We start from the raw sequence: 11,696 nt of genomic DNA, 5'->3' as shown, positions 1-11,696 counted from the left end.
GTTGTAGGAGCTGAGAATGTTAGTCACTATCCTTCCTGTTAGGAAAGTGCCTGACACAATTGTATGTCCTTAATACCTTTATGAATGAATGATTGAATGAATAAATAAATGAAGCATTCTTAGTGATTTGCTTGGGTTCACTTGTAAATGAGGACAATAATAGGGTTATGGTGAAGATTAAGTGAGATGATAGATAAAAAGTGCTTCCATAGCCCAGTTCACGGAGAATGGAGTATCTCCATTTAGATTTCTCTCACAAGGTGCATCACTTGCCTTTGTATTTCATAGAAACTCTCAATTAATAGTCCTGAATAACACAAATGCAATACCTATTAATAGAACACAAAAGCCTGCAGTATTCCAAAACCTCAGTTAAAGAGTTAAAAAAAACCCCAAAGGGTAAGTTCTACCAAGTTAGTAATTTTGTCTAATGTCAAATTCAAGTGCTGAAACCACCTAATATATAGAAGCTTCTAACTAATGCCTCAGACTGGGCACCCCCAAACACAGTAACAATTAGTATACAATTGTCATTCTGAGACCAATCAATTCATTGAAGGAAGGAAAGTGAAAGAAAGAAAAGGGAGGGATGGAGGAATAAAAGAAGGAAAGGTGGAAGAAAAACAAAATCAATTAGCACTCATGCCCAGAAAGCTTTGTTTATTGCATTCCTAGTCCTCCACATTCTCAGCTTCCCCTAAGGATACTACCTAGCAAATGTACAGGGTGGAACTGAAAGGGTGTTAGGTGGGTGGATCCCCGTGGCAATGTCTTGTAAACACTCCCTATGAGTCAGCTATAAATTCAATTCAAATCCCCAGTCTCCCTGTCTTTGCTTATCATGGTTACCACCAAAATGACTTCTGCCTTTAGAAACCCTAATAGGAAACAGGTAAATGTCTAACAATGTTCGATTTTACATTAAAACTTATAAAAATGTAGTTACTGTGCAGAAGATATTTTGTTACTGAGTTAGGGTTAATATACCTTCCTTAATCTTCAAATCACAGGAACAGCTGTGAACATTTCAGTTTTATTTTGAGAATGTTATCTCATTGTATTGCGGCCATTTGAGTGAGGAACAAAAATTTATGAAGGGTTAGGTTTAATTCCACACCTGTAAGAAAGATTATTTTAGTAAGTGCCTTTTGTAATTCGATACCATTTCTCTCCTTGCTGTAATTGGCAGCTGGTTATCTTTTTTGAATGTGCTTTCTCAGAGGAGACAATGTGTCTGTATGGGTTTCAAATTTCTCACGTGGAGAAAAAGATTAGCTGAGGAAAATGCTGGTTACCAGCATTTGGTCCTAATGTCGATGGCTGTATGGCCTTTCAGTGATGACTTCAGCAGTGGTTGCTTCCCAGTCCTGTTTAGGAGCACAGGACATAATAAAAACTAAATTAATTTTACCATAAAGTAGCACCTTCCTAATGTAGTTTCCCAATTTCCTTTTTGGTAGAGGTGGGGACAGAGTACTAATTAACATTAGCTAAAGTTTGTACTTTATACTGTTATTAGACAATTTTCACATGAAATAACACATCCATTGTTGGCAACTCTTATCCTTATTTGTCTGATGAAGAAACTGAAGCTTACAGAGGTCAAAGGCCAAACAATTAGCAGGTGGTAGAGTCAAGAGTTTTCTACTTAAGAGTCTGTTTAAAATCTATTTAAAATTTTTTGCGTGTTGGTGCTTTGTGGCTTTGGATAATAGCAATTACCATTCGTTGAATGCTTATTTTGTGCCTTGCATATATTATTTCATTTAATTCAACACTTACATAGATACTTTTATTATCTCCAGTTTATAGACGAGAAGATTGGAGCTCAGTGAGGTTAAACACACTTTTGGCAAGCACACTTGAAATTTTAGGTCACAATCTAGTCACATGCATTAATTTGGAGGTTACTAGTTCCCAGATAATTGGATAGATTAGAATTGCTACTATAGTTGCACTAAATTTTGTCTTGCGGTAAAACAGATATTTCAGACAGTCAAGAAAAGAATAGACTTCTCCTCTGGTGGGTGAGGTGGAAATTAGCACTCTACTGATGTCCCATTTTGGTGGCACAATTTCAAAAGCTGTTGTTGGGTTGATAATGTGAATGTCTGATATCACACATAGAAATGATGTCCAACCTCTAGAGCCCGAGAGCAGGTTCTTTACCACAACTGTGGCAGATATTGTCCCTACCTGAGCACAAACGCCAAGAGATGGCAATAGAGGTGTGTTCCTCTTAACAAACAATGTTTGTGTCTTGCAAACAACAGAATGCAGTGGAGGTGAAGTGGTGACGTTAAAGCCATTCTTACAAACTCGGTATAAGGAGAGGCCACAGTTTTTGCACTTGAGTGGCTTTTGGATTTGTGCTGTGGAAAGCATTGAGCCGAGTGAAATAAGCTTTCACTATTTCGTTGTGAGCCTTCAGTTTTCAAGGCAAAAAAAATCTGAATATTAGCTGGAGGTCACAATGGAGTGTTGTTTCTCCTTTTTCTAGAATAGTTCTGCCAAGAGAACTTTCTGATGGATGGACATGGTCTATGTGTGCTGCCCTAGTAACAAGCAGCCACATGTGGCTATTATTAAGCACTTGAAAGGTGTGAGCGCGACTGAGAAACTGAAATTTTAATTTAAGTTTAAATGTAAATAGTCACATGTGACCAGTGGCTGATGTATTGGACAGTGCAATCCTAGAATGTAACTGAGATGCCCTGGTTCTCTCTGGAAGCTCCAGATGCCAGCTGCTCAAAGTGAGAGTGGACAGTGAGTTTGACTCCACTGGTGAGTTCCTTTTCTGTACTCTGGGTAGTTTTTGCCTCTCAGGGGAATGCCTCCCTTGCCTTTCCTTTCTGTGAGCAATGAGGCTCACATGGCTGACTTATAAAACACTTTTGGCAGTTGAGAGCACTGTGTTCTGATACTTAACCCTTGCCTGGTTTAGAGGGGATTAGAGCTCAGACCCTCCTTCTGTTCCCCTCCTGGAGAGTGAAACAAATCAATGATAAGGGTGTGTGGTATTAGAACATAGGGAATCTTGAATTGTTAACTGAATTTGCCTCATACTCAACTGTCTCTGAGGAGGGTGCCCCTGCCCACTGCCCCCATACTTCCTCTATCTTCTACTCTAGTTTCAGGGTGTGAACACCCGAGGGCAGAAAGTTGGAGCAGAGGCAGTGTTGGTGTGGAATTCACACAGTGGGATTTCACTTATGCGAGTGCTCAAGCACTTGGGAGAAGTTAGAATTAGCTATTTCTCTGGTTAGAATTAGCTTTAATGTTAATTTTATTATTTATTTATACAAATTTTATTTATTAAAAATAAAAATATTAATTTTAATTTTTCAGTAAAATAAATGTGCAAGCTCTTTCATCAAATAAATTGGAAAGTCAGAGCTAATGGTAGAAGCTTCTCTCCTCAGGCCCATGACCTCATTAGAGATAGTACATCTCAGGCACTTAGCACAATGGTACTGATTATTTGGATTATTTAGAATATTTTTTATATATATGTACAATTTGTACCAATTAAAAATGTGTAATTTGTACCAATAAAATTAACACCAAGCTTGTTCTTTATCATTCATTCAAAATACATTGAACAGCTACTATGCAAAGTGCTGGGGCAACTGAATAGTCTAAGACAAAATATGATTTCAGTCATTGCAAAGCTCTTGATCTGGTGGGTAAGTAATATAAACCACTTCTGACATTAGACGGACTGATTTCAAAGCCCTGCCCCACCATTTTCCATTTGTATAAATGGGGGCAAGTTACATGGTATTTACTAAGTGTCAATTTTCTCATATGCAAGGGGGTTATAATGATATCTGCCTCATGAGGATAGTATGAGGCTTAAAAGAAATTATGTATGTATAGCCCTTAGCCAATACTCACACAGAGAGTGCTCAACCGTGTGTTAGCTTATTTGTTTTAAAATGAAGTATAATTGACTCAGGATATTATATTAGTTTCAGGTGTACAGCATAGCGATTTGATATTTTTGTTATGAAACGATCATCACAATAAGTCTAGTTACAGTCTGTCACCAAAGTTATCACAACATTATTGACTATATTCTCTACATTACATTCCCATGACTTATCTATTTTATAACTGGACATTTTTACCTCTTAATCCCCTTAACCTATTTTACCCAATCCTCCACCCCCTTGGTGACCACCAGTTTGTTCTCTGTATCTTTGAGTCTGTTTCTATTTTGTTATTTGTTTGTTTTGTTTTTCAGAGTCCACATGTAAGAGAAAACATATGATATTTGTTTTTCTCTGCCTGACTTATTTTACTTAGCATACATACCCTCTAGGTACTTCCATGTTGTTGCAAATGGCAAGATTTCATTCTTTTTTATGCCTAATATTCCATTGTGTATATATACACCATATCTTTATCCATTCACCTTCTGATGAACTCTTAGGTTGCTTCCGTATCTTGGCTATTACAAATAATCCTGCAGTGAACTTTGGGGTACACATATCTTTTTTACCTTTTTTTTTTTTTTTTGGCTGTGCCGCAAGGCTTGCAGGATCTTAGTTCCCCGACCAGGGATCGAACCCATGCTCCCTGCAGTGGAAGCACGGAGTCCTAACCACTGGACCGCCAGGGAATTCCCTGCACATATCTTTTAAAATTAGTGTTTTCATTTTCTTCAGATAAATACCCAGAAGTGAAATTGCTAGATTGTATGTAGTTCTATTTTCAATTTTTTGAGGAATCTCCATACGATTTTCCATATGGCTGCACCAATTTACATTCTCACCAATAGTGTGCTACTGATTTGAGTACTTGAACTCTCTAATCAATAGAAATTGATAAGAGGCCAGACAAGAAATTCAGGCAAGTTACTGGGGCTCCTGGTGCAGCATGAGGGAGCAAAAACAAGTAACAGGTGCTCTTACTCACTCCTAGGGGTCAGGGGGCAAGCTGGTTCCCTTGGGCAGGAGGCATAACTTAGGTGGTCTGTCCACCCCCTTGGTGGTGCTCTGTGCAGGGGTCCTGCATAGTACCCTGCTTCTGTTCCTGGCATCTCAGAAACAGCAGTTCGTTTGTGGCCTTTTTGTATTGTGTCCTAACTGCCCCAACTGCACATGTGCACAGTTATTTTTAGTCCCTTATAGTTTCTTTGTATTCTGTTGCTCAAGGAAACATTTGTGCAGGTGCAAGCACTTTAGTAAAGGGTCCCAGGTCCCAGCCAAGCTCAAGTGCGGGAGGGTTTTATGACCCAGAAATTTCTCTCATACACCTTCCCAGCCAATTTCCGGCCAGAGGCAACCAGTTACAATTTTTTTTTCGTAGAATTTCAAATAAATAGAATCATAGAGTATGCACTCTTTTGTGTCATTTATTTATTTTCAAGTAGGTGATATATTCACATGGCTTTAAGTTAAGAAGGTATACAAAAGGGCAGGCAGTCTCCTTCCCAGCCCTGACTCCCAATCATTCAATCTTCCTCCCTTGAAGCAAAAATTATTATTAGATTCATGTGGGTCCATCCCATAGCTATCATTATTAATTCAGGGCTTTACACAGGTACTTTGAGAACTCAGTTTTAAAGGTTACCCAAAGGATCTTCTGACAGCCCAGCTAAAACAATATAAAATCAGTTTAAAAATAACTGGAGTTCTTTTTAGACTCTGATTCCGAATGTCAAATTGTGACATTTTACCTATCTATGACTTAGGTAACCTTCAAGCCATATCTAGTTCAAGTTCTGGCATCCTATGATTCTCATTTATTGATGAAACAAAAAAATATTGAACAAATATGGAAATACAACCATGAACCAAAGAAAACCAAGCTCCTGGCCTTATTGATGTAATTAGTCCAGTGGGGGAGGGGAAACAAAAATTCACCAAAATAATCATATAATTACAGTTTCAGTGTCATGTGATAGGAATGGACCAAGATAGGAAGTGTGAAGATGCTTCTCAGAGGTAGAGACTAGAGGTGTGGTTAGAAGGATGAGGATTGGAAGAGCCTTCCAGGCACAAAGCAAAGCATATGCAGGTCTGTGGAGGGAGAAAACTGAGGAATTGGAAGAGGCCAGTCTGGCTGGAACAGAGAAAGGATGGAATGTGGTCTGAGCAGTGAGAAGAGGTGGAGAGGTGGGCAGGCCACCAGACCATGCAGGTTAGTTAAGAGGTTTTGTCTAAGGAAGTGGGAGGCCATTGAAGTGGTACATGCTGAGAAGATAAAAGATCACACAGCCATTTGTGTGGAGAAGAGATTAGAGAGGGGCTAGAGGACATGAGGGTAAACCAATTAGAGACTAAATTTGTAGCCCTCCCAGGCCCCTGGCCCTCCCAGACAAAGGGAGTTTGGACTAGGGTGGTGATGCAGGAGATGGTAGAGGACAGATTCAAGGAAATTTTGGGACGTAAAATCTATAGAATTTGCTGATAGATGGAATATAGGAAGGAAAGGTAGATTAACAAAATGTCACTTAGCTTCCTATACAAGATGGATTCAGTTGCAATGAAACTGTTAGTTGAAATTACTTTAAATAATGGCATAATCTGAAGTTATGCAAAATTTTGCCTCAGATGCAATTTCAAGTTTTTAGCTGGGTGGAGAGCATGGCTCTACTTCCTATTTTCTGGTATTTCTTAATCTTGTTTTTTAAAAAAAATAGAGGATTTTTCTTTTTCTGAAATACTTATTACAGTGGAACCCCTTCTGGAGATTATAAATTTAAATTAGGTAATAACCAGGACTATCTAATTTCTAGGCAATTTTTTTGGTGCTAATTACTATCATTTTGTCACTTCTAAATGTATAATGAAAGTAATTTACATTGCCTTTGTTATTATTATTGTTATTTTTTGCCTGTTTTTCCTGGGATTAGACCGGAATTAGTAGGTTGTTTCTGTTCTTAAGTACTTTCCTTCTAAGAATTTCTTCGTTGATATTGGATGACTGCCCGGCTGGACCTCACATATTTGTGCCCATGTCCCTGCCGGACTCCGCATAAATCCAATGTGTCGAGACGACTGATGGTAGAGTGATTTGCAATCACAAGTGCCATTTACACGTTAATTATTGTTTTTGGGAGTGACCAGGTCACCTCTCGGGGAAGCACGGACGGCCTTTCGAAGGTTGCGCGTCTGCATCCCGTGGCCGCGACCTGGCGACATGCGCATAAGCAGTGCAGCAATGCGAGGCCCGCAGCCTTAAGCGCGGGGTCGCTTCGGGGCGGGGGTAGTGTCTGGTGCAGCTCTTACAGGCAAGGGGCGGTTCCAGAGACTGGGGAAGTCAGCAATTTGTGGGTCCGACCGCTGGAACTTTGAAAGAGAGGCGGAGGAACAAGCGGGAGTTCCCCGCCCCCGTTCCCCACGGTCCAATCCCTTCGGCTTGCTTTCTCAGCCGGCCCGCCCGTCCCCTAACCTGCTCGAACCCATTAAGCGCTAGGGCGGCCCGGTCTCTTTAAGGCCCTGCCGCGCCTGCGCCTTGAGCCTTCCTGACGCGGCCGGGCCGGACCCGGGAGGAGCCGGCAGCGAGCACAGTAGGGGTTGGGTGGTAGTTGAAACCGCGGCGGTGCGGGGGGAGTGGGTCAGCGTCTGAGGCGGCCCCGAGCTCCTGAGTGAGCGCGGCGCTCAAGAGGGGGCGCGGACGGCAGACGGCGGAGCCGGGAGAGAGGCCGAGGCGCTGAGACGCGGCGGCGCGGCTGCCGGCTGGATGGGAAGTTAATGTTTACGGCGGAGTCCACCCAGCGTTTCCAAGGTGAGGGGCGCCGCGCCAGGCCGGGCGGGCCGCGAGCCCGGGTTCCGCGGGGCGCACAGCCGGGCCGAGGCGCGGCGAGTGGAGGCCGCCAACCAAACTTGCGGCGCGAGCGGGGCGGGCGCGCCCAGGCCCCCGGGGCCTAAGTTCCCTGTGGTCGCTGCGACCCTCCTGCCGTGGGCGCTGGGGAAGAAACTCTTCCGCGGGACTTCCAGTGGAGTCCCGGGGAGGTGGAGGGACTAGGCAGCTTCGGGAGCGCTTCCTCGTAAATTCTGTGGGGGAATACTGACTCTTCACCCCCGCCCTCGAGGCCAGGAGTCTGTTCCTTCTGGGTGACCTGATGGGGCGAGACTGTCCGCGCCTCTTGCAAAGTTGGCGTCTTTATTTGGCCTCTGGGATTCTGCGCAAAGCCGTGTCTCCAGGCAGGTGATGGGCGAGCCAGGTGTGCTAGATGACGCCCAAGGATGCACTTGGGGAGCGTTTGTAGCCATCACTGAATCACCTTATGACTAGCGGGGCAAGCCTCAAATTAACCACAGCATTTCCGGTAGGTTGGATTGTGGTGTTGGTGTTTGCTTTAGAGTTGCTGTGATTTCTTTGTGGCTTCATTTTTGTTTTTTGGGCTACACAAATCAACTCAGCTGGCATTCTCTCACCGAAGAGTTAACCAAAACTTTTGGAATGGTTTCTTCACTTTCCTATCTGTTGTTGTTAGAGGTGATTTCAAAAAGTAGCATTTCCTTGCAAAGATTTCTTTGGGTTACAGTGTAGAATAACAGACTCCTTTTATTGCTGAAAGAAATCCGGTGCTTCGTGAAGATCAAGAAAAGTTATCTGTTCATAGTTTTTACCTTTGTTCTGGGTTGAAATGTGTTAGCAGCTTTTTTTGTTTTGTTTTTTAAAAAAATTTTATTAATAAACTTTCGGCTGTTTACCAGAAGCTCCTTTTCTATTCTAAAATGCTAGTGTTAATGTCTCTGAGAAATTTGTGTCAAAGAAATCTTAGAAAACTTATTGTAGTATAATATATTTTAAAAAGTGCACAATCTTGAGTATGCAGGTAAAGAATTTTTACTAAGTATACTATCACAGATCAAGAAACAGAACATTGCTAGGTTGAGGTTTATGTCTAGGAGTGGAACTCTTGGTTTATGAGGTATGTAAATGATAAAACTTTAGCATTAGATACAGTTGAACATTTTCCCAGTGTTCTACGAATTATCAGGGAATGGTATTCCATTTACCTCATATCCTTGCTAATGCTTGTCAGTTTTAAAAATTTTTGCGATTTTGGTAAAAGTGTAGTAATATATGTGTGGTCTTATTTACATTTTTCTGATGATTGTGGTTGGATATCTTTTGTTGGCCATTTATATGTCGTCTTTTGTGAAGTGCCTGTTAAGTCTCACTATTATTTTTTTTAATTGGTCTGTAATTCTTTATTCTGGATATGAGTTCTGTGTGTGTGTGTGTGTGTGTGTGTGTGTATACACATCTGTCTTCCATGAGTCCTTTCTGGACTTAATCTTTTTCCACTCTGTATGTTGCCTTTTCACTCTTTTAATGGCCTTTTTTTGATGAATGGAAATTGTTATTTTTTTTCTTTTTCTTTTGCGGTACGTGGGCCTCTCACTGTTGTGGCCTCTCCCGTTGCGGAGCACAGGCTCCAGACGCGCAGGCTCAGCGGCCATGGCTCACGGGCCCAGCCGCTCCGCAGCACGTGGGATCTTCCCCGACCGGGGCACGAACCCATGCCCCTGCATCGGCAGGCGGACTCTCAACCACTGCGCCACCAGGGAAGCCCGGAAATTGTTAATTTTAATGAAATATACTTAATCCTTCCCTTTATGATTACTGCTTTTTGTGCCCTATTTAAGAAATCTTTGCTTAGCCTAAGAATATGGAGATATTTCCCCATGTTACTGTACAGAAGTTTTATTTTGTTTTACTTTTCGTATTTAAGATGTACGATTTACAGTAAATTCCAGATGGATTGTAGGGGTCCAGCTTCACTTTATACCATATGGGTATCTATTTGACCCAGCACCATTTACTGAATATACCATCGTTGCCCTTCTGCACTGTGTGACACTTTTTCATAAATCAGGTGACTGTATAAGTGTGGATCTGTTTCTGGACAATATTCTGTTTCATTGGTCTATTTGTTATCCTTGCACCAATATCACTATCAGCTGATGTAACTTTATAATAAGCTCTGATATCTGTTGTTCGTATATATATATATATATATATATATATATTTTTTTTTTTTTTTTGGCTATGCTGGGTGTTAGTTTCCTCACGCGGGCTCCTCGCTGTGGGCTTCTCTCTAGGTGCGGCGCGTGGGTTTAGTTGCCCTGTGGCCATGTGGGATCTTAGTTCCCCCATCAGGGATCGAACCCGCATCCCCTGCATCGGAAGGTGGATTCTTAACCACTGGACCACCAGGGAAGTCCCGATGGTTGTTCCTATTTTGTTCTTTAAGATTGTCTGGGAAGTTCTTGGTTCTTAGAGTTTCCACATAAATTTCAGAATCTTGTCCATTGCTACAAATTTTGGAAATAGAGAATTGACATCTTAACAATATTGAGTTTTCCAGTTTATGAACATGGTATATTTCTCCACTTATTTATGTCTTTTAAAATTTCTCTAATATTTTGTAGTTTTCTGTATAAAAGTCTTCCACATCTTTTTTTAAAATTATTTATTTATTTTTGACTGTGTTGGGTCTTCATTGCTGCACATGGGCTTTCACTAGTTGCCGTGAGCAGGGGCTACTCTACGTTGCGGTGTGCAGTCTTCTCATTGAGGTGGCTTCTCTTGTTGCGGAGCACAGGCTCTAGGCGTGCGGGCTCAGTAGTTGTGGCTCATGGGCTCTAGAGCGCAGGCTCAGTAGTTGTGGTGCACGGGCTTAGTTGCTCCGCAGCATGAGTGATCTTCCCGGACCAGGGCTCGAACCCGTGTCCCCTGCGTTGGCAGGTGGATTCTTAAGCACTGTGCCACCAGGGAAGTCCCACATCTTTTCTTATTTATTCTTAGGTATTTGTTTTTTTAAATATTATTGTAAGTGATATTTTAAAACATTTGTGGCCAGTATATAGAAATACAGCTGATTTTGGGGGGTGGGGAGAGTGGCTCTGGGATTATTTTAAAACAAATCCCAGACGTCATTTCATCAATAAATCCTAAATCTTTAATGTCCCTTCAAGACCTAGTCCAAATTACACCTTGCATGCTCTAGTTTTCCAAGGTTTTAAAATCTCTTGTATGTTATCTCCAGTGTCTGGGACCAATTAAAGATTTATAGAGTGTTTAACATGGAGTGTAACTGTGTTAGGCTCTGGGGATATGAAGCTGATTAAGATGCTGCCCCTGCCTTTAAGAAGTTGAGAGTCTAAGAGGAGTTGTAGAAATTCAGAAGACCTTTATCCTCCACTAGGAGAAGTGCTGTGATGAAAATTAGTTTGGCTGCATGCAAAAGGGGCATTTAAATCCAAGTGTGGGGCACGTACTGTGCCTGGCTCCCGGTGTCCTGAGAGCTGCACGGAGGAATTGGGCTGTGGGTGAGGGCTGCTATTACCGCGCATACTTCTGCATTATTCCTTGGCTTTCAGCCTTGAGCCTCGCTCCACTCTTCTTGAGTCTGGAGTCTCTCCAAGTCACTGTTTCCAGAGAATAAATTTATGAGAGGATGTGAATAGTGGAGGAGGGAAACTGGAGGTCCATGTACAGACTTTACCAGACTTTAAACCACTGACCTGCTCTTCAGCCCCATACTTCTTCCCCACTGACTGTATCCCTCGAGACTCTCAAGGGCTGAGCCTTTTGGGGCTCTGTGAGCGAGGCACATCAGCCCGTTGACCATATTCCCTTGTGCAGGCCTGTAGGTTTAGCTTCCCATCCTCTACTCAGTTACTTATTCCTCAGTTACTTACGGCATCTATGAAACAAGAAAAAGTCTC

At 42.1% G+C, this 11,696-nt stretch overlaps 1 protein-coding gene across 8 annotated transcripts in view; it reads left to right on the top strand.

The window, feature by feature from the left end:
• Positions 1-7,236: 7,236 nt before the first annotated feature.
• EVI5 (ecotropic viral integration site 5) overlaps positions 7,237-11,696 on the top strand; it is a 202,813-nt gene continuing 198,353 nt past the window's right edge. For 3 of the 8 annotated variants that reach the window (XM_079939214.1, XM_079939213.1, XM_079939209.1), the window contains exon 1: positions 7,465-7,737. The gene's annotated coding sequence lies outside the window, so the exon portion shown is untranslated. Of the gene's footprint in view, positions 7,738-11,696 lie in introns of all 8 variants that reach the window. The other 5 variants (XM_079939217.1, XM_079939216.1, XM_079939215.1 and 2 more) reach the window with 3 other exon arrangements.

Source organism: Stenella coeruleoalba (assembly GCF_951394435.1).
Source record: "Stenella coeruleoalba genome assembly, chromosome: 1".
NCBI classification, from domain to species: domain Eukaryota; kingdom Metazoa; phylum Chordata; class Mammalia; order Artiodactyla; family Delphinidae; genus Stenella; species Stenella coeruleoalba.
This window is presented reverse-complemented; position numbering and strand designations above follow the sequence as displayed.